The sequence below is a fragment of the Helianthus annuus genome, chromosome 9 (assembly GCF_002127325.2).
Source record: "Helianthus annuus cultivar XRQ/B chromosome 9, HanXRQr2.0-SUNRISE, whole genome shotgun sequence".
In the NCBI taxonomy this organism is placed as follows: domain Eukaryota; kingdom Viridiplantae; phylum Streptophyta; class Magnoliopsida; order Asterales; family Asteraceae; genus Helianthus; species Helianthus annuus.
Window position 1 is genome coordinate 120082426 of NC_035441.2, and position 25745 is coordinate 120108170.

At 36.2% G+C, this 25745-nt stretch overlaps 1 long non-coding RNA gene across 1 annotated transcript; it reads right to left on the reverse strand.

Annotated features, from left to right (window-relative positions):
• Positions 1-19996: 19996 nt before the first annotated feature.
• Positions 19997-25509, reverse strand: LOC110878388. Its single transcript, XR_004867067.1, has 7 exons — positions 22916-25509; positions 22663-22753; positions 22061-22215; positions 21335-21457; positions 20979-21234; positions 20422-20865; positions 19997-20277 (listed from the first exon to the last, which is right to left on the reverse strand). It is a non-coding gene; the product is annotated as an uncharacterized LOC110878388 (long non-coding RNA).
• Positions 25510-25745: the final 236 nt, after the last annotated feature.

A 25745-nucleotide genomic window follows, 5' to 3' on the forward strand; every position in this document is an offset into this window, starting at 1 on the left:
GGAGGGTATTTTTGGAATTAGAAAAGAGGAATATGATGACGTGGATGTTGTGGGACCGTTAGCGAGAATACGGGTAGTGTGGTGTGCACGTGAACGGTAACCCCAACAGCAACCAAGTTTTTCCTAACACACTATTACATTTTGAGTTATTACGGTGTTAAGGGCGTGAAAATCTGGCGTTGTTGCCTCTCTACGTCATGCACACCGGTCAGTCAATGGCGTAGAGGGCGGGGTGGGGTTTGAGGCGGCAAGTTTTCCACCGGTGTGAAGATGTTATGTGGGGTGACGTGGCACGTTCTAAGTGGACGTGGTTATAACCATTGTGTGCCAACAATAAAGATTAAAAAAAAATTTCTTTTTAAAAATAAATTACATCTCCTATATAAACAAACTCATATCTTCCATTTTTTTATAAACTCAAGTCATCAAGTCATCTAATTTCCTCTCAACTTTCTTTACAATTCCATTTAAAAATTTTTCAAGAAAATGGCAACGATTTCGTGGACCGAAGTAGAGGACATCGCGTTGTGTAAATCGTGGGTTGAAGCGCTTATGTCGCAGCCCCCGGACCCTACCCCGGGAGCGGGTGCCGCGATAACACAGAGCGGTGGTATCGGTGTTTATTAATTTTGGCAGCGGAATTTAAACATCAGGACCGTAGTTAGGAAATAGTTTCAGAGTTTCAAAACACCAAACTTTATAATAAATAAATGGGATAAAACCCAAGTTTCATTCACAATACATTTATAAGGATAAACCCTAATTATCGAAAACATAAACTCCTTTTTATTTAGGTAACTTTTATAACCACTTCTTTAACCTTTCAGTGCTCCTCTGCTGGCTTCCATTAGCTTCACATTAAGTTACCTGAAACGCGTTTTAAAAAGATTTTATCAACAAGAAATACTGGCGAGTGCATTCCAGTTTAATCAAAACAAGTTTTATAACTTTACAGTATTGAGAGCGATTACCATGTTTATATCTACCAATATACTTATTCAGTATTTGTCATGTTCACAGTTCCATGACTATGGTCATGTTACTCATTGGTTAACTCGTCGTCCAATAGTAACGAATTACAAGTAATGTATACAAAACCCCACATACCGGCAACAATGTAGAATACATAGACTCAATCACTGTTAAGTATAATTGAAAAAATTTGAGGTTTTGTAAAACAGTTTGATAGAAAAAGAGAATGACTCACATTGTAGACTTAGATAATACTATAGCTTCCTATTGGTTTCCTGATTGTTATCTATTAAAAATTTGAGATTTTGTAAAACCGTTTGGTAGGAAAAGAGAATGACTCACATTGTAGACTTAGATAATACTATAGCTTCCTATTGGTGTTCCTAATTGTTATCTATTAAAATAAACAATGCACACGTGTTAGTAAGATAACCCAAATCACATTAGCCATACAACACGAGACAGAGCTCCAACGAACTGAGTCAGGCAGAGCCTTGACATGCATTACGGAGCCCTAGATCAATCGGGTAGGGTAACGAATACGTGATCGGGGGTTAAAATTGTCACACCCTGATTTTTGGGGAAGCGTATGATGTGTGACTGGTTTAATATCATTGCATTCAATCGTAATAAACAACTACATAATCAAAACGATGTTCATCCATTCACAAAATTTAAGTATTACAAACATTGTTTATTCAAGTTTTTAAAACACAACCTTCGACTAGGTTACAAACCAACAAAAGTGGATGACATCTAAACTTCTAGTTACGACACCTGCGTCCAAGATCCATCCTGTTGCCTGAAATACATGTAATTTTGGAAAAAAATCAACAAAAGTTGAGCGAGTTCATGCGTCTTGTTTGTGTACTGTAATTCTTGTAAATCTTTGAGAGACTCCTTTGTAAACAGGTATGAAAAGCGTGTATGAACATGAATGTTTTACAAGAACTTAAAGGCATGTGAGGACATAGGGAGCACTCGTTATGGCTCATAGGGAGTACCCGTTATGGCTCATAGGGAGCACCCGTAATGGCTCATAGGGAGCACTCGAAATGGCTCATACCCTTGTCGATTTTCCTCGACTGTGTCAATTTCCCTTGACTGTGTCGATTACCCTCGACTGTGTCGATTAACCTCGACTGGGACTCCGAAGCACTACTAGGTACTAGTTGTCACCATGAGTGGGGTTCGGCCGTACCCGTTAGATCTAACCCTCATCCTTAATTATGTATTTACAACTTGGTACTAGTTTTCAACAAGAATTTATGGCATTTCAATATTAAGTCTAAGCTCACATGATCTAGTATTTCATAGGCGCTTCATACCGTTTAAGCATTTGTAACATGTATTTCACCCCCGAGAGTTATAAAACCAAAAACAGTTAAAGAAAAGGGGGAGCATGAACTCACTGTTTTGCGTCTTCAGTACTCGTAAATCAAATCTCGTCAGCAAATACGACTTCCTACAAAGTGCTAGGGTCTATTAGACGAGCGGGTCGTGCCTTGTCTTAGTATTCATGCTTTGAGTTACGTTTTCTTTATGTCTTTACATCATCCAGAGTTATAATACTTTTCAAGTATTTGTTTTCGTGTTCCCTTCCCAAGGATGGGAGTATTTCATACATGTATTCTCGTATTCTTTTATTTGTAGTTTCCAAAATAATATATTTTCACTTAGAAAATATACGTAGACTTGTTTTGTCCAAAAATAATGTATCGTCAAGAAAATATATATTTTTCTTCAAAAATCATATATCTTCTAAATATTCTAAGAAAATATATTTTTACTTTCAAAAGTAATATATTTCCTCTTTGTCGAAAATATGATATACTTTGTAATAATAAAAATCATACTTTCGTTTCTTTTGTGTCCAAAATAATAGTTACCAAAAATATATTGTAACGGTACTTCTCGGAATATTTCGTAACTTACGTTAGTGCGTTTGGTTTCACAATATCAAGTGTGTAACTTATATATTTCATTCCATGTAATTTTTGGTGTTCTAAATTCTTGGTATTTGTGAGTTATATTATTTTCTCTAAAAATAATATAACTACTTCCCATAATCACACACAATGTCTTTAATGTAAATATATATATTCTAAATACATATTTACCCATTTTTTATTTGTAAAAACCAACCTCCAATACTTGTATTTTTGTTACAAAAATCTATGGCAAAGTTTGTATGGAAAACTCATGATTAAAATACACTTGTAAATATTTGTTTGAAAATATTTTTCTAAGTGTTTACATTTTTAGAAACTTCTGCCATAGTTTCCCCTAAAAATGGAGGTTTCCATGATTTCAAGCACATCATTTTCTTTTGTAAAATCATCACCAATCATCAACAAATCATTCAACACTTACCATATGTCAAAAACATGAAATTTACACTATGTCATGAACTTGAAACCTTGTAAAAATTTGTAGTAACTTACTAGTGTACTTAGTAAGTTTAGTTACCCTTTAAAGTGGGGTTATTTATTTAAAAATATCATTCTTGAAGAATTTAGATCTTCACAACCTGTATGAAGATTTTCTTAAAATATTTCTTCTTGTATTTTTCTTGTTAACAATATGTTTCTAGATTTTATTTAACACTTAAAACATGTTTATTTCAAGTTCATGTTTAACATAAAGGATGATCATTATAAATTTCTCAAGATCTATCCTTACACTTGCTAGATCATGTGTTTAATCATCATCTAGCAAGCTTCATATGGTGATCTACACCACAAACACAAGAAATCATCAAAAAAACTCAATACATACACTAGAACAACTTGATCTTCATGTTTTAGAGCTTTATGTTCATGTTTATGCTTATGTTTCTTTATGATCTTTAGTTTACCAAGTTACTTCACACTTTAACTACTAAAATTGTGAGTAAAAACAAGATCAAAGAAGCTTACTACTAGCATAAGGCTAGGGAAGATCAAGAGGAGAAATGAGGTGGATAAAAGCAAATGGTGAAGGTCCTTCAAGTTCCGTTGCTTCCACACTTCCTAACTTTGCTTCTTACACCATTGTATACCAAGAGAATGGATGGAATGAAACTTGAAATGAGGATGTGGGTGGAGGGTGTTTGGGCCGTAGCCTTTGGAGAAGAAGAAGGGAGTTTTGGGTGTTGGAAGATGATGAAGGTTTATGCTATAGTATTGTGGGTTTTTATAAAATTTATCTAACTTTAGGATGGCATATGGCATATTTGTATGGAATATTCCCAACATGATCTAATAAAATATAGTAAACAAATATTATGTAGGACCCATGTCCCCTAACCGTCCATAATGGGGGGGGGGTGGTTCTAGTTGGGTTTCAATTGCTAGTTACATAAACTAGTTAGTGTTTAATTGTTAAGTTAGGGGTTTAAGTGTGTTGTAGTGTTTTAGGATATAATATGGTGGTCGGTGCCCCTAACTAGCTTTGTTACACTAAAACAATGCTTCTAGTGAAAATTTGATGCCCCGGGTCGTGTCTGGTTGTTCGGTTCGTTACTGTTCGTTAAAGTGCTAAATTGCACGGTTTAGTGTGCTTTATGTTGTATTTAATGACAGTTTCAGTTCCCGACGCTTAGGATAGTATACAGGACCATTTTGTCATATTTTTGCATGTAATAATCTTGTTAAATGCTGAATTTTTGCTGATTTGTGCAGAATTCTACACTTTATGTGGGTTTCAGGCACTTTCCGGCACTTTGTCTATCACTTAGGCATGCAGTTTTGTGGTCCTTACTTCCCTACACACTATACTAGTGTAATACGTCATCTCTGGCTCTTACTGGGCCTCATAATATTGTTCGTCTATGTACTGAACTTCGTCAGCATATTTAGTTTGTCTAGTAATGGTGCCAATTCTGTTCTGTGTATCATCTGAACTATCTCGTGTTGCATGTAGCAACGAATAAAGTCTTGTATCATGAAATGCCATTGTATGTATATAACAGTAATCAAAAATTCATTTGTCTTGTAAACTAGATCATGCACAATTATTTAAGCACAGATTACTGTTCAATTAGTGTACGAAATGTATGGAAAAATGACGGTTATCAAAGTCTCTCCCCATTAAAAGAATTTCGTCCCGAAATTCAAGCGATGCCATTGGTCGCAGGGGAGTTGTGAATCGAATGTGGTCACTTAGGTTCATGATTTGCCTTCATGTTCCCATGTACTCTAGGTCATGTTATGAATTCTATTGTACTCAAGTAAATTAATTATGTCTTTTCTGTGTCTTGTGGACTCTTGGTCCGTAACCTTAACAGGTTTTATAGTATTGTGGACTCTTGGTCCGAAACCTTAACAGGTTTTATTGTATTGTGGACTCTTGGTCCGAAACCTTAACAAGTTTTATAGTAATTCTTGTCGTTTGTCATTGACGTAAATCTTATTTGTGGGAACTACGATTGTTCCTTGAGTCAGACTCCTTTAATGACTAGACACATAGAATGTGTCGCGATCACTACGGATCTTTTCTAGAAGTTTCATCTTGTGAGCAATGGTTCCAATCCCTACATCGGGGATTCGACCCTTTTAGTTTTCCAAATCACATCATGCCTTCTCTAAGCGAGGCTCCCATTTAAGTCATACTTCTTATCTCAAATTCTTACGATTTCTGCCGCTCATCGGCGCAATCTTTCTGTATTCTGCGGGCTGTCTCGACATGATCACATATCTGAACGATCTTGCCTCTAGTTCTTCCTGAACCGACTCGGGCCAGTAGATTGCTTATTCCCGGTCTCTGGTCAACACGACGGGGATCAACTTATTATGTTCCATCTAAAGCTTCACACGAAGCGGTTTGAACGACGGTGTGATAAATACTGTTGTAGGAAGACTACACTAAGGGCAAGTGAGTGTTCCAACTTTTCATCAAAGTTTATCACACAATTACGTATCATGTCCATACAGTTTGCATCGTTCTGTAGTTTAGTCCATCTATGTTAATATTTAAGTTCTTATGATCAACGGTGTGCTGCAATCTTTGTGATCAGTAGAGATCGTGCAGCGTTTTCTTTCAGGTAATGACGTCAAATTTGCGGCGCGCAATACTGTATCTAGCTCAAGGTTTCTTCTTATGATTCCTTAATCAGTGTGCCGCGTATGCAATGTTGTGGTCTCGTTGCATCGACGTACAACTGAGACCTTGTCAAGAAGCGTCACATAATTGCAACTCTAACTCCTTAGCTCTTGGTTACAGGGTTGGCATGAATCTCGTTCTTTATCCATCATGTATCTTAAAGTTCTTACCTCGCGAATTCAAAATCCGCTTTTCGTTATCATAGCACATACTGTTCTTTCTCTAAGAGTTGCAAGGTAAATTGCAACTGTTGCTCACGACCTTCCTTGGTCGTTGACCATATAAGAATGTAATCAATAAGTATAATCATGATCTATCCAGGTATGGCTCACACGTTCGATTCGTGAGATCCATGAATATTGTCGATGCATGTGTTGAGCCAAATGGCACGACAAGGAACTCGTAATGCTCGAAGCGAGTCCTAAAGGTCGTATTAGGGATATTTCCTTCTTGAATTCACAGTTATGGACATCCTGTCCTCAAGTCGAACTTTGAGTGGTAACTAGAACCTTACGATTTGTCTGTTCCTGTCCTCAATCCTTGGCAAAGGATTCTGATTCCTAATTCTCTGGAATTTATGCAAAAACGGAAACTGTCAACTTTCCCTTTGTGTCCTTAACTAAGGGCGTCATGTCCTTAATTTCCTCTGTCTAGCAGCTCTTGCAGTTATATCGGAGGCTCATGCTTCGCGGACGAAGCTAGTCGGTAAGGCGTCATTCGGCACTGGTGCCGCTCCTGGCATGAGATCTATCCCAGACTCCCCTTGACGCTGTGGAGTGGCGTTCATGGCAAGTCTTCAGAAAAGGCTTCTGGAACTTCTTCCATAATGGGGATGTTCTCAGGCTCTATACTTGGATATCCAATCCATGCTGACCATCATATTATGACTTCGCAAGTCAATGGTAACACGAGGTTTCGGCTTTCTGAGTCCCTTAAATACAATCCTTAGTTGCTTCTTCTGCTTAAACTAGCCTTCTATATGCCCATTTCTAAAGAATACGAGGCGTCTATTTTACTCGAAACTAGACCAAGCAGTTTCTTAAGTTCTAAGCATACAAAGTTAAAGTTTATGCCAGTATTAATCAAAAATAGATGCGTAAGGTTGGTTAATAGGGAACGTACCCGTAACCGCATCTGGATCCTGGCGTGTCTCACGAGTTTCGATCGTGAAAACCCTTCCTTGCTTGTTTCTTCCTAGGGCAATCTTTCCTAAAGTGCCCTGCTTCACCACATTTGTAGCAACTTGGTACTCTCTTATCCTTTCCATCTGGGTCCTTCGCCCAACAGGCGTCTTTGCTATGCCCTTCTTTTCCACACTTTCCGCACTTAGGCCTCAGACATCGACCTTCATGGTGGAAATTGCATTACCCGCACCTCGGCTTAGTCCCCGAGTAACCTTTACCACCGGCCTTATTAGTGGCTCCAACAGTTTTCCTGCCATGCGGCGGATTCACTTTCTTTCGTTTGCTTTAGAGCTTCCATAGCTGACTTGGGTGCCCATCTTTAGGTTTGAAGACTTCCTTTTCTTGTTTCCTGATGACTCCACATGAGTCTCTTCCTTGTTATCCTCAGATTCCGAAAATCTTCCCATGCGTAGAGCTTCTTCAGTAAGAGTGACACTCAATTCGATAGCCTCTGCAATGGTTGAGGGCTTTGAGCTAGTAACCATGCTCCTGATCTGAGGTGCAAGTCCCCAAATGAATCGTTCAACCCTCTTGAACTCCGGTTTGACTAAGTAGGGGACGACTCCAGACAAGTCGTGAAATCGCTGGACATATTCAGGAATCTTTGGTCCGTCCATTTTCAAACTCCAGAACTCCACCTCAAGCTTCTGGATTTCAGCCCTAGAACAGTATTTCTTTTCCATCATTTCTTTGAGCTCAATGCGTAAGCAGCATCTGCACCAAGGGTCTGAACCTGAATCCACCAGGAGAGTGCACCATCTAAAAATAACCATGAGATAAAGGTAACTCTCTGCTGGGGCGAACAGTTACTCATTCTTAGAACAGAGTCAGTCTTTTCGGCCCAATGGACAAATGCTACGGCACCTCCTGTGCTATCAAAATTCAGTGGCTTGCAGTCCAGGAATTGTTTATAGGTGCAGCCAGTTGGAGGGTTATTTCCGGTAGTGCCACCACTGTGTTCGGAGCGGAGGGCTTCATGTCGTGCAATTGCCTGTAAGATTCGTTCTTGAAGCTCAGCTTCTGTTCTTGGTAACGTGCTGGTGTCTGTGTCTCGTCTAGGCATTCTTTTCTGTCAAAAGATATGCGGTAGGTTAGACAATATTCCATAATTGTCTACGGGGTACATATTACCACAAGCATCATATAATCACCCAATTTCACATGTATATATATAATCATTATTGTATGAGCGAGGAAACAATTACTGAGCCTTCACATAGGCTGGGCAACTTGGCTTATTCTTGTTTGTAATAATGCATTCGAGGCTACATCGCCTTGGTCATACAAGTTTCATGAAGTGGTAGAGTGTAACGTCACTGAATCTTTCTGAATGTTATTCCTCCTCTCTTGCTTAAATATCATTCCTTAAACGTCTCGTGCACGGGTAGAAGTATCAGACGCGAAGTAGGCAAAGACAGGTTTCCTACTTTATAAAGTGCTAAAGCACTGGTCTATGTGTTGTTCTACCATATGAAGGTGTGAACACCTAGAGTTTATTTTTGTGTAGTAATCGTTAGCTTGGCCCGCAGAGTCCACCAGGATTTCCATGCACTACAAGTTGTTATTACGTGGGCCCCCGTAATAATAAATTGTCTTGCACAGTTACCCCAATTTCCTCTCATCCAAGAAAATGATCAATCAAGGAGGGGACACTACTGCCCTTAGACCTCTGTCATGGAAAGGACCTTTGCGATGGTCCACGCGCTAACACTCGTTATCGTTACGCGTGTATAGGCACGATGATAGGAATTAAAGAGAATTCCAAGTAGTTGGAGGGGCACCTTTGAGATGAATACTTCATCTTCCTTTTCTGGCCAAGTATGTCGTCAATCTTGCTTTACATAAGCCACAGGGATCTCGTCCCATTGATTAAGAATTCGTTCAAGGTTGCCACCTCTGCCTCGCCATCATCACCGTAGTCAGGCACCTTCACGATCGAGAGGGAAGAGCAGCCATCTCCTACGGAAGCAAGCTCAGAATCTTGTCTGGTAATCACTCTAGCTATGAGCTTTGCAATGAACGCGAGGTCGATAGCTTCATCGTGCGGGTTACGTACAGTAATAGGAGTCGGAGTCAAAAGTATCTTGTTCACGTCAATAATTATTCCGTACCCTTATTCGTATGTATTCACGTCAATATTTATTCCGTACACTTATTCGTATGTATGTATCGATAAACAAATATGTTACTTAGCATATACAGGCATTTCGATGCATCATATTTCATATAACTCTCGTTTTTGGGGGGTTTATTTTTCTGGTTGTCGATTCACGACAAAAACACTACTTGGTACTAGTTATCACCAAGAGTGTATTTTAGTTTTGGCAAGTCTAACTCGTGTAGACTATGCCTTAATTGGCACCTTATCTCGAGGGTATTCCCTACTAATGTCCTTGCCTTGTCTCTTTTTGAAAAGTGTTTGACTCGTGGATCTTAACGCTTATGTGAATGCAATGAAAACCTTTTTGTAAAATGTTTTCGTGAGAGAACTCTAGTGATTGTAGTCTAGACTCGAGAAGGAATCCTAGTTCACTACAATCGAAGCTCTGATACCAAACTGTCACACCCTGATTTTTGCGGAAGCGTATGATGTGTGACTGTTTTAATATCATTGCATTCAATCGTAATAAACAACTACATGATCAAAACGATGTTCATCCATTCACAAAATTTAAGTATTACAAACATTGTTTATTCAAGTTTTTAAAAACAACCTTCGACTAGGTTACAAACCAACAAAAGTGGATGACATCTAAACTTCTAGTTACGACACCTGCGTCCAAGATCCATCCTGTTACCTGAAATACATGTAATTTTGGAAAACATCAACAAAAGTTGAGCGAGTTCATGATTCTTGTTTGTGTACTGTAATTCTTGTAAATCTTTGAGAGACTCCTTTGTAAACAGGTATGAAAAGCGTGTATGAACATGAATGTTTTACAAGAACTTAAAGGCATGTAAGGACATAGGGAGCACTCGTTATGGCTCATAGGGAGCAATTGTTATGGCTCATAGGGAGCAATTGTTATGGCTCATAGGGAGCACTCGTAATGGCTCATAGGGAGCACTCGTAATGGCTCATACCCTTGTCGATTTTCCTGGACTGTGTCGATTAACCTCGACTGTGTCGATTAACCTCGACTGTGTCAATTTCCCTTGACTGTGTCGATTACCCTCGACTATGTCGATTAACCTCGACTGGGACTCCGAAGCACTACTAGGTACTAGTTGTGACCATGAGTGGGGTTCGGCCGTACCCGTTAGATCTAACCCTCGTCCCTAATTATGTATTTACAACTTGGTACTAGTTTTCACCAAGAATTTATGGCATTTCAATATTAAGTCTAAGCTCACATGATCTAGTATTTCATAGGCGCTTCATACCGTTTAAGCATTTGTAACATGTATTTCACCCCCGAGAGTTATAAAACCAAAAACAGTTAAAGAAAAGGGGAAGCATGAACTCACTGTTTAGCGTCTTCAGTACTCGTAACTCAAATCTCGTCAGCAAATACGACTTCCTACAAAGTGCTAGGGTCTATTAGACGAGCGGGTCGTGCCTTGTCTTAGTATTCATGTTTTGAGTTACGTTTTCTTTATGTCTTTACATCATCCAGAGTTATAATACTTTTCAAGTATTTGTTTTCGTGTTCCCTTCCCAAGGATGGGAGTATTTCATACATGTATTCTCGTATTCTTGTATTTGTAGTTTCCAAAATAATATATTTTCACTTAGAAAATATACGTAGACTTGTTTTGTCCAAAAATAATGTATCCTCAAGAAAATATATATTTTTCTTCAAAAATCATACATCTTCTAAATATTCTAAGAAAATATATTTTTACTTTCAAAAGTATTATATTTCCTCTTTGTCGAAAATATGATATACTTTGTAATAATAAATATCATACTTTCGTTTCTTTTGTGTCCAAAATAATAGTTACCAAAAATATATTGTAACGGTACTTCTCGGAATATTTCGTAAGTTACGTTATTGCGTTTGGTTTCACAATATCAAGTGTGTAACTTATATATTTCATTCCATGTAATTTTTGGTGTTGTAAATTCTTGGTATTTGTGAGTCATATTATGAGTAAATTACAAGTTTTGTCCTTTATGTTTACACCATTTTGCAGGCGCTATCCTTTAGCACAAAATTTTGCAAGTTTTGTACTTTATGTTTTAAAATCTTGAATGTTTTAACCTTTAGGCCAAACTCAGTTAACTTTTTCTGTTAAATCAAATCATGTGCAAAGCACATGAGGGTATAATTGTCTTTTAACCCTTTTATTTAAAAACTCTTTTCTCTTACCTTTTACCTTTACCTTTACCTTTCTCTTTATTGCTCTGTAGAAACTCCCACCAATGAAACCCCAACCCTAACCAAACACCCACCCACCACCGTTCACCATATTCACAATCATAACCGCCACCGTTTCAGATCCAAACCCACCACCGTCCCTTGTTCAGATCACATCGAACCACCATCAAAACCCGCCACCGTCTCGAATCCGATGAAACCCCAACCGCCACCATTTATCCATTACAGATATGAGCTTGTGATAGAGATAGAGAAGATGAAGGGGGTTGTTTGGCGGTGAATGTCCAATGTGATTATCTTCAATTTCTTTAGAGTATTCTTGATTGTGTTTACTGCATATGGTGTGTAGTTCTCTCCTTTTTTTCAATTTGGTAAACTGAGTTCTGAATTCATTCAATTCGACTATTTATTCGACAATTTTCCTGGAGGAATGTCTTTTATTGAGTTATATTTCCCACATTATGACTCACAAATGAGCTAAACGGAACGGTCAATAGAAGTCAGAAACCTCTGGATTCTACTTGGTTTTTGTTTATCTGGTTACTTTAACAAAATAATATTGTGGAGGCACAATGATGCTGACTGAGCTAATTCTAGAGATTGAAAATGTTGTTTTTGTTAGAAGTTGTTGGTATGAACATTAAAGACCATAACTGGACTATCAAAGTTTCAATCATGTCTCCCACCCAATTTTTTGAAAACGACAGTAGATTAGCAATGGGATGTGGCCTTTTGTGGTTACTAAAATATGTGCTGATCAACTAGTGAGTATTGCAAGAATTGTGATGGTGGTTATGTAAGTTTGATGAATGATAATAATTTTTTAAGCACTTGAATTTGATCGTTTATGAATAAATTTAAGGGGTTGGTGAGTGTTATAAATGGTTGAATAGAAAGGGTTGAGAGGGAAATTACCATTTTACCCTCATGTGCATTGCACATGACAGTTTTTAGCTAAGATTTATATCCAGGTTTGGCCTAAAGGACAAAACGTGCAAGATTTTGAAAGGTTAAGGACACCGCCTGTAAACTTTTGGCCAAAAGGACAGCGCTTGCAATTTGATGTAAACATAAAGGACAAAACTTGTAATTTACTCTTATATTATTTTCCCTAAAAGAATATAACTACTTCATATAATCACACACAATGTCTTTAAAGTAAATATATATTCTAAATACATATTTACCCATTTTTTATTTGTAAAAACCAACCTCCAATACTTGTATTTTTGTTACAAAAATCTATGGCAAAGTTTATATGGAAAACTCATGATTAAAATACACTTGTAAATATTTGTTTGAAAATATTTTTCTAAGTGTTTACATTTTTTAGAAAATTCTGCCATAGTTTCCCCTAAAAATGGAGGTTTCCATGCTTTCAAGCACATCATTTTCTTTTGTAAAATCATCACCAATCATCAACAAATCATTCAACACTTACCATATGTCAAAAATATGAAATTTACACTATGTCATGAACTTGAAATCTTGTAAAAATTTGTAGTAACTTACTAGTGTACTTAGTAAGTTTAGTTACCCTTTAAAGTGGGGTTATTTATTTAAAAATATCATTCTTGAAGAATTTAGATCTTCACAACTTGTATGAATATTTTCTAAAAATGTTTCTTCTTGTATTTTTCTTGTTAACAATATGTTTCTAGATTTTATTTAACACTTAAAACATGTTTATTTCAAGTTCATGTTTAACATAAAGGAAGATCATTATAAATTTCTCAAGATCTATCCTTACACTTGCTAGATCATGTGTTTAATCATCATCTAGCAAGCTTCATATGGTGATCTACACCACAAACACAAGAAATCATCAAAAAAACTCAATACATACACTAGAACAACTTGATCTTCATGTTTTAGAGCTTTATGTTCATGTTTATGCTTATGTTTCTTTATGATCTTTAGTTTACCAAGTTACTTCATACTTTAACCACTAAAATTGTGAGTAAAAACAAGATCAAAGAAGCTTACTACTAGCACAAGGCTAGGGAAGATCAAGAGGAGAAATGAGGTGGATAAAAGCAAATGGTGAAGGTCCTTCAAGTTCCGTTTCTTCCACACTTCCTAAATTTGCTTCTTACACCATTGTATACCAAGAGAATGGATGGAATGAAACTTGAAATGAGGATGTGGGTGGAGGGTGTTTGGGTTGTAGCCTTTGGAGAAGAAGAAGGGAGTTTTGGGTGTTGGAAGATGATGAAGGTTTATGCTATAGTATTGTAGGTTTTTATAAAATTTATCTAACTTTAGGATGGCATATGGCATATTTGTATGGAATATTCCCAACATGATCTAATAAAATATAGTAAACAAATATTATGTGGGACCCATGTCCCCTAACCGTCCATAATGGGGGGGGGGGTCTAGTTGGGTTTCAATTGCTAGTTACATAAACTAGTTAGTGTTTAATTGTTAAGTTAGGGGTTTAAGTGTGTTGTAGTGTTTTAGGATATAATATGGTGGTCGGTGCCCCTAACAAGCTTTGTTACACTAAAACAATGCTTCTAGTGAAAATTTGATGCCCCGTGTCGTGTCCGGTTGTTTGGTTCGTTACTGTTCGTTAAAGTGCTAAATTGCGCAGCTTAGTGTGCTTTATGTTGTATTTTATGACAGTTTCGGTTCCCGATGCTTAGGAAAGTATACAGGACCATTTTGTCATATTTTTGCATGTAATAATCTTGTTAAATGCTGAATTTTTGCTGATTTCTGCAGAATTCTGCACTTTATGTGGGTTTCAGGCACTTTCCGGCACTTATTCTATCACTTAGGCATGCAGTTTTGTGGTCCTTACTTCCCTACACACTATACTAGTGTAATACGTCATCTCTGGCTCATACTGGGCCTCATAATATTGTTTGTCTATGTACTGAACTTCGTCAGTATATTTAGTTTGTCTAGTAATGGTGCCAATTCTGTTCTATGTATCATCTGAACTATCTCGTGTTGCATATAGCAACGAATAAAGTCTTGTATCATGAAATGCCATTGTATGTATATAACAGTAATAAAAAATTCATTTGTCTTGTAAACTAGATCATGCACAATTATTTAAGCACAAATTACTGTTCAATTAGTGTACGGAATGCACGGAAAAGTGACGGTTATCACAAAAATACTTACAACGAGGCAGAGCTTCGCGTTTTAGGGGTATTATACCCGTTAATAACACTATATGTCTGAGAGAGAAGAAATTTGAGCGATAGACAACTGAAGCCTTCGACCTCCATTTATAGGCTGATCAGAGGGTAGCTCGCGCCCCGCGAGCCCCACACTTGGTTCCTTTGCGGCCCGCGAGGGACTAGGCTAGGGTTTAGCTGCGGTTAGTCACAAGTGTAGGTCTTCCACATAACCCGACACGTGGCGGCTTGAGGCTTCGCCAGCCGTTACTCGGTCGCGCCCCGCGACGCACACAACCAGGTTGGCCGCAGCACCCGAGCGACCCATTTATTTATTTTATTTTATTTTTGTTAAAATAAGGGTTATTCGGGTTCGTTTACGCGTATACGGGTCTAATTAGAGTGTATAGAGGTGCTTTTCGAGGGTTGTTATAGCTTACCTGCTACACACCTCGTAACCGCTTGAGTGGTCCGTTTTGGGTGCGTATTTTCCAACAATTTTGCATTGTGACATCACCCGAACCGTGGATACACTTTCTTCTCGTTTTAGGACTATATGTTTGGATAGTGAAAATTTTGACACGGTGTACAACGCGATGGAAAACGAGGGTGGTGACCTTGCAAAAGACGACATCATACTAGTTGTCCTCATCAACTACAGGCACGCCTACAACCGTGACTTCAAACACGTTCAGCATGGCAGAAAATTAGATTTTTTATTTAATTATGTTTAGGTTTAACGTGTTATTTTAATTATGTAATCTTTATTTAGTTTATATCGTGTGTGTTGTTTTAGTTTCGTTTTTTAGTTATGTAACATTTTTATTTTTTAAATTATATAATGTTTTCTTATTAATGTTATTTGTTTAATTACTACTATTTTTTTAAATTAAATAGATTTTATATAATAATGAATAATAAATTGATAATAAAAAATGGGTGCCATGTGTTGAATAACGGCACTTTTTCACACCTCATCTCAATCCTCCCATTTTCGCACTATGCCACTTTTCTAATGCGTCCTGACATGTCATCCACATGTCGCATAACGTCACATTTTCAAGCCCCCCACCCCCACCCACCCACCCACCCACCACTTCGTATAGTTTTAAAGTTCCTAACTCTAGCTCTAAAAATCTTTACAATTTTAGTTAGGGACTTGTATCTAGAATTTTATCATTGCCCTCAGCCCAACTAATATGTTTCTCGATAACACACATAAAAATGTACGAATGGCACGCACTTCTATGCTACAATTAAAAGCTAAAATAACTTAAAGAAAATAATATCTTGACAAGTTGGTCTGGTAGTTTGTCACTTAGTTTCTCTCCTTGAGGTCTCAAGTTCAACTCCTACTAACATCATCTTGAAGGACATTGGTGGTGGCAATGAAGTTTAGAACTAGGCATCTCTAGAGGTCGCCAGTTCGAAACCGAGCCGAACCAGGTTTTACCACAGTGGACCTTCGGGCAGGCGGGTTTTCCCCGGAACTGGTGGCTCGGGTATGCATCCAACTCTGACCGTTATAGAGGAGATGATGCATTTGCTCGATTGAGTACATCCGAGGATACTTATCCGGTGATTTAGCTGGCCATTAAAAAAAAACTTAAAAGAAAATAATTTTATAGTAATTCCAATCCGAGCATCTTGATATAATATTATGAAAAACATAACATAGAAGACAAAGAAATCAATAACTTTTAAAGCAAAAACAAATGAATTGGAAAAAAGTTGTTGTAAACTTATAGTAACCAGAAGATTGACCCGCGCACGTTGCGCCGCGGCCAAAGAAATTGACATGTTGTTGATCAGTTTCACATTTACAATGTGTTAAAGATGTTTTTGTCGGTTAAGTATGTATTACTATCTTATACAAATAAATAATTCACCAAATAAGCTCAATACATTTAATGGTATCATAATTACTACGTTACATGACTTGTATCCATATAAATAACCTATCGTATTAAGTCCCCCGCGTTGCGATGGGGGCGTAAAACCGTGACAAATAGCACCAATGCCACACTATAGCCAACGACCACCAACATTGAAGTTGCGGCGTCTTAACGTGAAGAAATTAGACCGACATATAAAACATAGAAAATAATAACTAACTCGATTTAGGACTCGCGCGTTATGACGAACTTATTAAACGGGAAAAAATAGATGACGTAAATACACTGAACCACACACGTACATTGCGCCATGTTAACTCACAAAATTTAGAACGAAGCGTATAACAAAACGTAAAATCGTTGAACCACACACACACATTGTGCCGTGTTAACTCGCAAAATTTAGAACTATACATAAAACGAAAATTTTTGCAAAATATGGAAAACATAGGGATCAAAGTTGACAGTAAAAAAGTTGTGAGGTTAAATTGGAAAAACTAAAAACTCTTGGGTTAAAACTACAAAAAATCAAGTAGTTTTGGGTGTAAAGTGAAATATCATTTTTTTTAAAAAAACCCTCAAAACATAGGGTACAACACCTCAATGCCTTAATTTGTTGCTAATTTATATTATGTAAATTACATAACAAATGTAACTTGCAATAACCATATGTAACCTACTTCAAACACTTCTTCATCTTCCAATAATAAAAACGAAAGATAACACCACACTGATCATAGTAATAATAAAATTAAATTAAATAGTTTTGAATGACTATTTCGATGATTAGGAACAAATACAAAGGACAACATAAATAAAAAGGCTAAGAAGGATTTTAGTCTATTGATTTTACATTTGGAGGGTTGAGATTAATTTCAGAGAAAGAAAATAATGGAAGGAGTTAAATGACATTTTAGTCCCTGTGGTTTGGGCCATTTTGCCAGTTTAGTACAAAGGTTTCATTTTTCCCATGTGGGTCCAAAAGGTTTCACCGTTGCCATTTTAGTCCATTGGGTTAACTTCATTATTTTTTCTGTTAACGAGAAGGGCAATTTGGTCATTGTATATGTAATTATGTGAACTAGAAGGGCAATTCGGCCATATAAAATGATCGAATTATCTTTCTCGTTAACAGAAATAATGGATACAGTTAACCCAGTTAACCCAGTGGACTAAAATGGCAACGGTGAAATATTTTTCGACCCATAGGTGAAAAATGAAACCTTTGGACTAAACAGGTAAAATGACCCAAACCACAGGGACTAAAATGGCATTTAACTCTAATGGAAGGCATAAAAGGAATCTCATATTTATTGACTTTCTCTCTCCACATGCAAGGCACATGCCAATTCCCCCATCAATTTAAAACGTCCATAATTTTTTCATGTGACATTTGTTTAAAAAAATCACCTTTTATCTTTAATATGAGTATAATATTGTTATATAAAAATAAAATAAAAAATTTCATTTTTACTGGGTTTTCTTTGAAATGTGTTAAAGGTTCTGGCCATTGTGTCTTTCAACTTGAGTTTTGGTCCTTACGTTTTTTACTAAGGTTTCTATACATTGTGTTATTATCAAAACTTATAACACATAGTTAAATTTAGGTTATGTCCATTGTGTTTTTATTAGAACCTATAACACAATGTATGACACAATGAAGATAGTGTTATATTTAGGTTTTCTATACATTGTGTTATAGGTTCTAGTCATTGTGTTTATTATGATATTGATTGTGTTTTAATCTGTTGTCCATTGTTTTTTTGTTTTGTTGTGCATTGTGTTTTAATCCGTTGTTCATTGTGTTTTAAACTGTTGTCCATTGTGTTTTAGTCTGATGTCCATTGTGTCTTTTATTTGTTGTCATCAATTGTGTTTTTAGTTTGATACTCATGTTTAGTCTGCTGTTCATTGTGTCTTATATCTGTTGTCATCGATTATGTTTTTGGTCTACTTTCAATTGTGTTTTTAGTTTGATACTTATTGTGTTTTCCGTTATGTCAATTGTGTAATACGCAACTGAGTTTTCTCATTGTGTTTTATGTTATGTCCATTGTGTAATACGCAACTGGGTTTTCGATTTTTTTAAGTATAACAATAGGGGTACTCGTATTAAAAATAAAAAAAACGCTCGATTTTATGGTATATTTTTTTTAAAAAACAAATGATGTATAAAAAATTACTGACATTTAAAAAATGAGGAAAAATAGCATGTGACTTGCATGTGCATAATCTTTTTATTCTCTTTGACAAAATTACCCTTCCCACACTTGTCACTCTATAGTGGCTTATTACATTTCTTATTTTTGAATCACTTTGTATTATAACTCAACCCACTATTTCGATATATAAAACCATTTATGCTTAAAGTAAAAAAAAAAAAAAAACCGAAAATTCTAATCATATCCAAGATGTCATCAAATGCAACAATAAAAAAAGTCAAAAAGTTATAAATATAGATAGGCCTGTAAACGAACCGAACGTTCATGAACTTGTTCGGCGAGAAGTTCGTTTATCTAATAAACGAACGAACACGGACAAAAAAATTTGTTCGTTTAATTAAATGGACGAGCATGAACACACCTTGTGTTCGTTCAATTATGTTCATGAACGTTCGTTTGTGTTCGTTCATTTATGTTCATAAACGTTCATTTAGATTTTAGTAAATACATAAATAGTTAGATTTATATAAATATTAGGTTTTCTAACTACTTATATTAATATGACTAACTAGTATATTTATGAACTCTAATTTAGATGTGTTTTTGAATGAATTGTAATATATTACACTTGTTTGTTCAAGCATGTTAATTTATGTTTGTTTATATTTATTCAAATATGTTTAGTTATTTTTTTTTTGTTTATGTTCATTTGTGTTCGTTAATGTTTGTGAACTGTTTACTTAGGCTTTAAACGAACGAACATGAACGAACACAAACATGCTCGATTTCTTAATGAACGAACACGAACAAAAAAATGTGTTCAATTATATGTTTATGTTCTGTTCGATTTCTATATTCGTGTTCGTTTACAGGCCTAAATATAGAAGATAAAATTCTATAAAAATAAGAAAATATATACAACTTCGAACTAGTTGAAAATAAACCCCGGCATGCAAATCCCCTTCACTACGAGACCACCCGTAGTGGGCAGTATTTGGGCGTGAATTGCCTCAAAAACGCCCACACACCACCAACGGGGGCGTTTTTCTTCAAAAATTTGGTTGGGGCGTGCAAAATTAAACGTCTGATGAAGATATTGTTGGCCAATTACAGGTAACCTTCTTTTTCTTTTGCCAATCAATTTTTTTGATGGTTTTTTTATTTATTTAATTCTTTACACCCCTTTTAACGTAATGCCCCACAATGCCCACATCCCCGCTACACCCATTTTAGAAAAAAACGCCCCATAATGCCCCATTGCTGACTGAACCACCACATGGCGGATAATGCCCAAGGGTCTTCCTTTACTACTATGCATGGTCTGAAGACATAAAAAATAAAAGAATATTGTGTACTTCATTACTTCAACCTGCAACACTTTGACCGGTCAACCCGTGCTTGAGCCGCATCGATCCATCTTTCATCAAGTTTACACTCAAGCTCTTGAATCACTCTCTCGAATATTGTCGTGATGCCTTCCTCCAATCTGTTCCCGATGATGAAAATTCCTTGAAACTGATTTGACCATCCTGAGAACAATGTTTGACCAACCATCGAAGTCAACAAATTGTTACGGATAAGTCAAATCTGGTTAAAAGTACCTACGTTGACCCGTAGTCCAACCCATCTGACCCGTCCATTTTGCCACCACTAGTGAGATTCAAATAACATACCTTGTCAACTGTATCAACTTCTTTGTTTCATGCTTTCATTGAGTACTCGCATGTCTGCATGACCAGGTTCATACAGCACTTGTTCTAGCTCATCAAGCTCAAAATAACCGCTTCCATCTTCATCAAAAAAAAAACATAAAAACGCTTTGTGTAGATGCTCATCTGCAAATGAATTGTCACTGCCACAAAGTACAAACTCTCCACACTCTGGCACGCTGTACGCCATTGCCATCAACATCAGCCTAAAGTATGAACAAATGGTAGAAGTTTAGCATTCACAATCTTTTAGCATTACCACATCCATGAGCAGTCAGATCTCAGATTAAGACAATTGTGAACCGACTTTCTTTAATACTTTATCAAATGTAACTTTCCCATCACCATCAATGTAAACATATCTTTAATCACTTCTACTTCTTTAGTAGACAAGTGTTCTGCAATAACCTACATTATCCAACCAACACAACATGAACCTGTCACTCTCAAATATAAGAATCGAATATGGAAATATTGAGTTCTAAATAGAAATAACGCGCAGACAAAATGGTCATGCTTACTCTCAATGCTTTCTTTTTTTAAACGAACGTCTCTTATCACTCCAACTTGGGTGTTTACATCAACCTTTAATATTAAAAATCAATTAACAGTTCCATTATTCTAACACCACCCTTAATCAGCCATGCTAAGATAAGAAAATCACACATGTCGTCTCAGGGTCCTCACCAAGAGCTCGGGGGCATTGCCGTGGATCCCTACCCAACTACCATTAACAAGGATTTTTGTAGATTGAGGTATAGCAGCAGGTGATATTTCCTACAAAAGAATTCGATAGCAAGCGAATACTTAAGGCCACTAGTAATTGTTTTCGCCTTTAATTTCAAGTTACAATGTGTTCCCGGTATTAACACTCTACCTCATCCAGATAACTTCATTAGGCACTAATAATAACATTTTTTCGGAAGAAAGGTCGATTAAGCGAGGAAATTATGAACCTTCTGAGCATAGTACCTCCATCTCGTGTGAGCTTCCTGAAAAACTGGATCATTCATCAGAAATCAAGTTCTTATAAGAAATAAAAAGATAAAAACATTCAACTCATAAAATGTTCTATGAAAATGGACCATATGTACGAAATAATACAAATCCTTTTATGATATGGTACGACAACGCATAAAATGGTATGAAATAATACAATATCGCAAAATGGTTAAAAGGGTCATTTGGTACATGGTCAAGTTGGGCTAGGTTGACCCACCAATACCTTTCCATCCGTTTTTTCTATCCGTTCAGGAAATAATTTAATGTACCGAAAGCACATTATTACAATGATAAATGAATTTTCAAAATGTACTGAAAGCACATTATTACAATGATAAATGAATTTTTAAAATGTACCGAAAGCACATTATTACAATGATAAATGACTTTTCAATAAAGCAGTTTATGAGGTCTATGCATTAAAAATAGATACTCTCAACAACTTTTGACAGCCCAACCCAGTTACCTTTTAAGCTAAATTTTCTTTTATTTACCCATTTGACCCATTAACATAACCAAATTGACAAGTTCATATTTCATAACTAAATGGGTCAAAAATAGAAAAACAGACGAAAAAGGTATTTAGATCCAACAAGTTTACCCAATCCAGCATCATTGGCCTCGTTTGTCTGTCGATTTTTAAATCCACTAAAGAAGGTTGCATATATTCATCTACTTGTCTAATAAGAAAATGCTATAATTACAGAACACGATCTGGTGTTCTCAGTTCCTGCAACAATCATCTGTTCCATGACACTGCAACAAAAACGAGAGAATTTCAGTATCATGCTTACATTTTATAAATCCGCCTTGTAAACTTTTAAGATGCGAGTCCCTCTGTTCAAAATTAAAGTCAGGTTTGCAACAGAAGTAAGCCCATTAATAATAGTCTTCATTTTCCCAATGTCATTAGCATGTTGAAAGTAATAATCTTTGGCTGATTCACCAATTTCACAATATATCATTGTCTGCAAGTTTTTTTCTGTCCTTAAGAAAAAGAATTATGGACGAATAATCAGCAGTTGAATATTTTATTAAACTACTTGACAAATCAAAACCTTGCATTGATAACGAAACGTGCATCTATATTAGTGAGGGTTGTGGTGATTAATAACTAAGAGCGGAATATGATAATAAAGTAATGGCTTAACCGTGGTAGTCATAGATTGGTTCAATTTAAAACGAGTGAAAGAAACAACTCACATGTAGCATGCCTCTGCAAGTGTGGATCTACTCTTTTTTTCAAAATCACTACGGTTGGCATTAATCTATGGGATATCATGAGCGTAGGCTTCTATCAAGAATGCAAATGCAATAAACGTTTAGAAACCGAAACTGCAACAAAATTATTGTTTAATACACAATAATATATGTATACACACACAATATTATAGAGGTTAGTATTATCTAGACAATATCAGCATATATGGGCGTGACAGAAGAAGAAGAAGGTTACCTACGATTTTTTTTCCTTCACTTCCAAAGTGGAATTATAGAGCTCTAAGTTGGAATATACCTCCATCATTTGATACCTGCTCCCTTTAACTTTTTACATCGATCAAGTTCGTCTCACGGGCTTAGGCACGTCACTCTCCCTTATATAAAATCCTTACAATTGCAAGATTTGGTGGTGTATAGGTGTAAAAAATGTTTAAAAAATACAAAGGAGGGCAACCTTTCAAGATGAAGGAATCCTCTTATTTTGATATTTTCTATTGTGCTAATTAATGATTTGATAAATTCGTTTATGAGAGTTCATTTGCAGAACATATTTAGAGGTAAATGCCCTGTAGTAAATTGTATTATCTTCTTGACCAGGGCAAGATGAACTGTTCGTTCTACATCCGTACTTGTATGGGTGGTTATGGTGCATTCTGTAGTAGGCATGTAAACGGACTGAACGTTTATTGAATTGTTTAGTGGCAAGTTCGTTTATTTAATAAGCGGACGAACATGAACAAAAAAAATTTGTTCATTTAATTAAACGAACAAACATGAACACATGTCACGTCAGTTCGTTTACGTCCGTTCGTTTAAATATTAATACAAAAGTACCATATATATGCATATACATTGTACGTACGTATTATATTTTTTAATACAAAAGTTCATGAACTGTTCGTTAAGAATGTTAATGAACGAACACAAACATGAAGATCCGTTTATTTAACTGTCCGTGGTTGGTTAAAGTTAAATGAGTGAACACGAACATGCCCTTGTTCGTGTTCATTTGGTTCATTTACAAACATCATTGATCGGTTTCACCACTGTGACCTTCTCATGGTCCTGCATCTTGGATCAATGAATAATAGCAAAAATATTGTAGAATCAACTCAATCATCTCAATTTACATGACAAAGATTTCATTGCAAGGTATAAGTTGATATAGTGACTTTATGGTAAAAACTGGCATGAAAAAGTTGAAATTGCTAAGGAGTATACTTTAGAAGAGAACAACTTAAAGTACATGTCTTAACAGATCATGTTAACGCTTTGAAATTCAGTATATATAATTTTGAGGTCAAAATTTGATGTATGTCACTTGAACTGATCACATAAGAAAGTTACACCCAGAGGTAAATTCGTTATATGCATTAACATTATATATGCATATTACCATTAAGAGAGTTCCTTTATAGTTTTACATGCTTCTTACCTTTTCACACGTGCTGCAGTTTTACCCAGCTGGTCTTTGCAAATATGGGGATTCATGTAGATTCAATCACTCCATATTAGAGGCTAACAATCTTCCCTTGCAAGTTAACTATCTTGGTTATACTAAAAGATTGGTAATTTATTTCAATAGATCTTGTCTACCGTGCTAATTAATGATCTAATTAAATGATCTATGAGAGTTGCAGAGCATGTTAGGGATAATTGGTCTGTCAAAAACTGTATTACCTTTGTGACCAGGGCAAGATGAATTGTTCTTTCTACATGCGTACTGGCATGTGCAGTTATGGTGTATCCTGTAGGTTTCACCACCCTAATCCTATCATGATTTTTACTCCTGGACCGATGAGTAACCACAAAGAAGCTGTGAATTTGACTCAATCGCACCTTTCATTGCCTCTGGTAACAACCGAAAATTTCTCATTTTTGCCTCAAAAAATGTTTATTGAGTGGGTACAATGTTATATACAATGATACCTAATTAGTAACTTTTAACCTCAAGTTTTTTCATATGTTGGTAATTCTTTGCAAGGTATCTGATATTATCAGTGCTTTACGATATAAATAGGCACCAAAAGGCAAGGAAAAAACTGAAACCACAGAGGATTATACTCCAAAAAGGAGAACCTTGTGTTCTCAATGATGTTGCTCTACCAATAGGCCCCCGAAGTATTTAAATCTCTAAAATCTGACGTGAAGCATTGTTCCTTTTATGTTATTTCAATCAATGAATCTTTAAATGATAGCATGTTGGTTGTATCAATTACAAAAAGAAGCTATGATGGTCATGTATTTTTATTTTTGTGATATTCATCACCGTAAGTTTTTTGGAAACAGGGAAAGGTGTATTGAAATTATGAAAATATAGGTCTATGTAATTGGGGTCGTGCCTGTGGATATGACTATCCCAAGAAGCATTCATCATCGTGTGGATCCACTTCAGCGTCTGCTTCCTGTGTTAAGCCACAGGAGAATGTCACATTATAGGAATAAGTTTTAGGCCACGATGTAGTTATCCATATATGATGGTTTTCTATTCACTAATCTTTCTGCTAGGAACATTTTTGGTTCTTTACTTGGCTTATAAAATATAACCTAATAAGAGTAAGACTTAAGATGTGCCTTTGGAAAAAATACATTCCTTGTTTTCTCTATTTTCATGAACATGAACTTTTTTGTTCCATCGATTGCTTGCTTTCTTTAACGATACCATGATGGTTACCATACATCTATAATTCGCCCCTTATTGTATATTAGTTCTAGTTTTACTTTCTACGCCCCGCTTGCGGTATGCACATATAATGTATATATGTGTGGGCGCTCGGGGGCAAAAGTGAGAGTGCACTAATTTTAACATTATTTTACTAATTTCGTGAAAATAACATTAAAAGAGGGGGATGGTTAATCATGCATCATGTGGTGGAATTAATAGCTGAAAGACAAGGGAATACATGCACTAATCGGCCTTTGTCTTAATTGCTGAGTGTTATGTGCCTTATGTCCATGGCTTGATGCAAAACTACTATCGAGCCGGGGGTCTCACTGGAAGCAGCCTCTCTATTCCTATGGGGTAGAGGTAAGGTTGTTTACATCTTACCCTCCACAGACCCTAT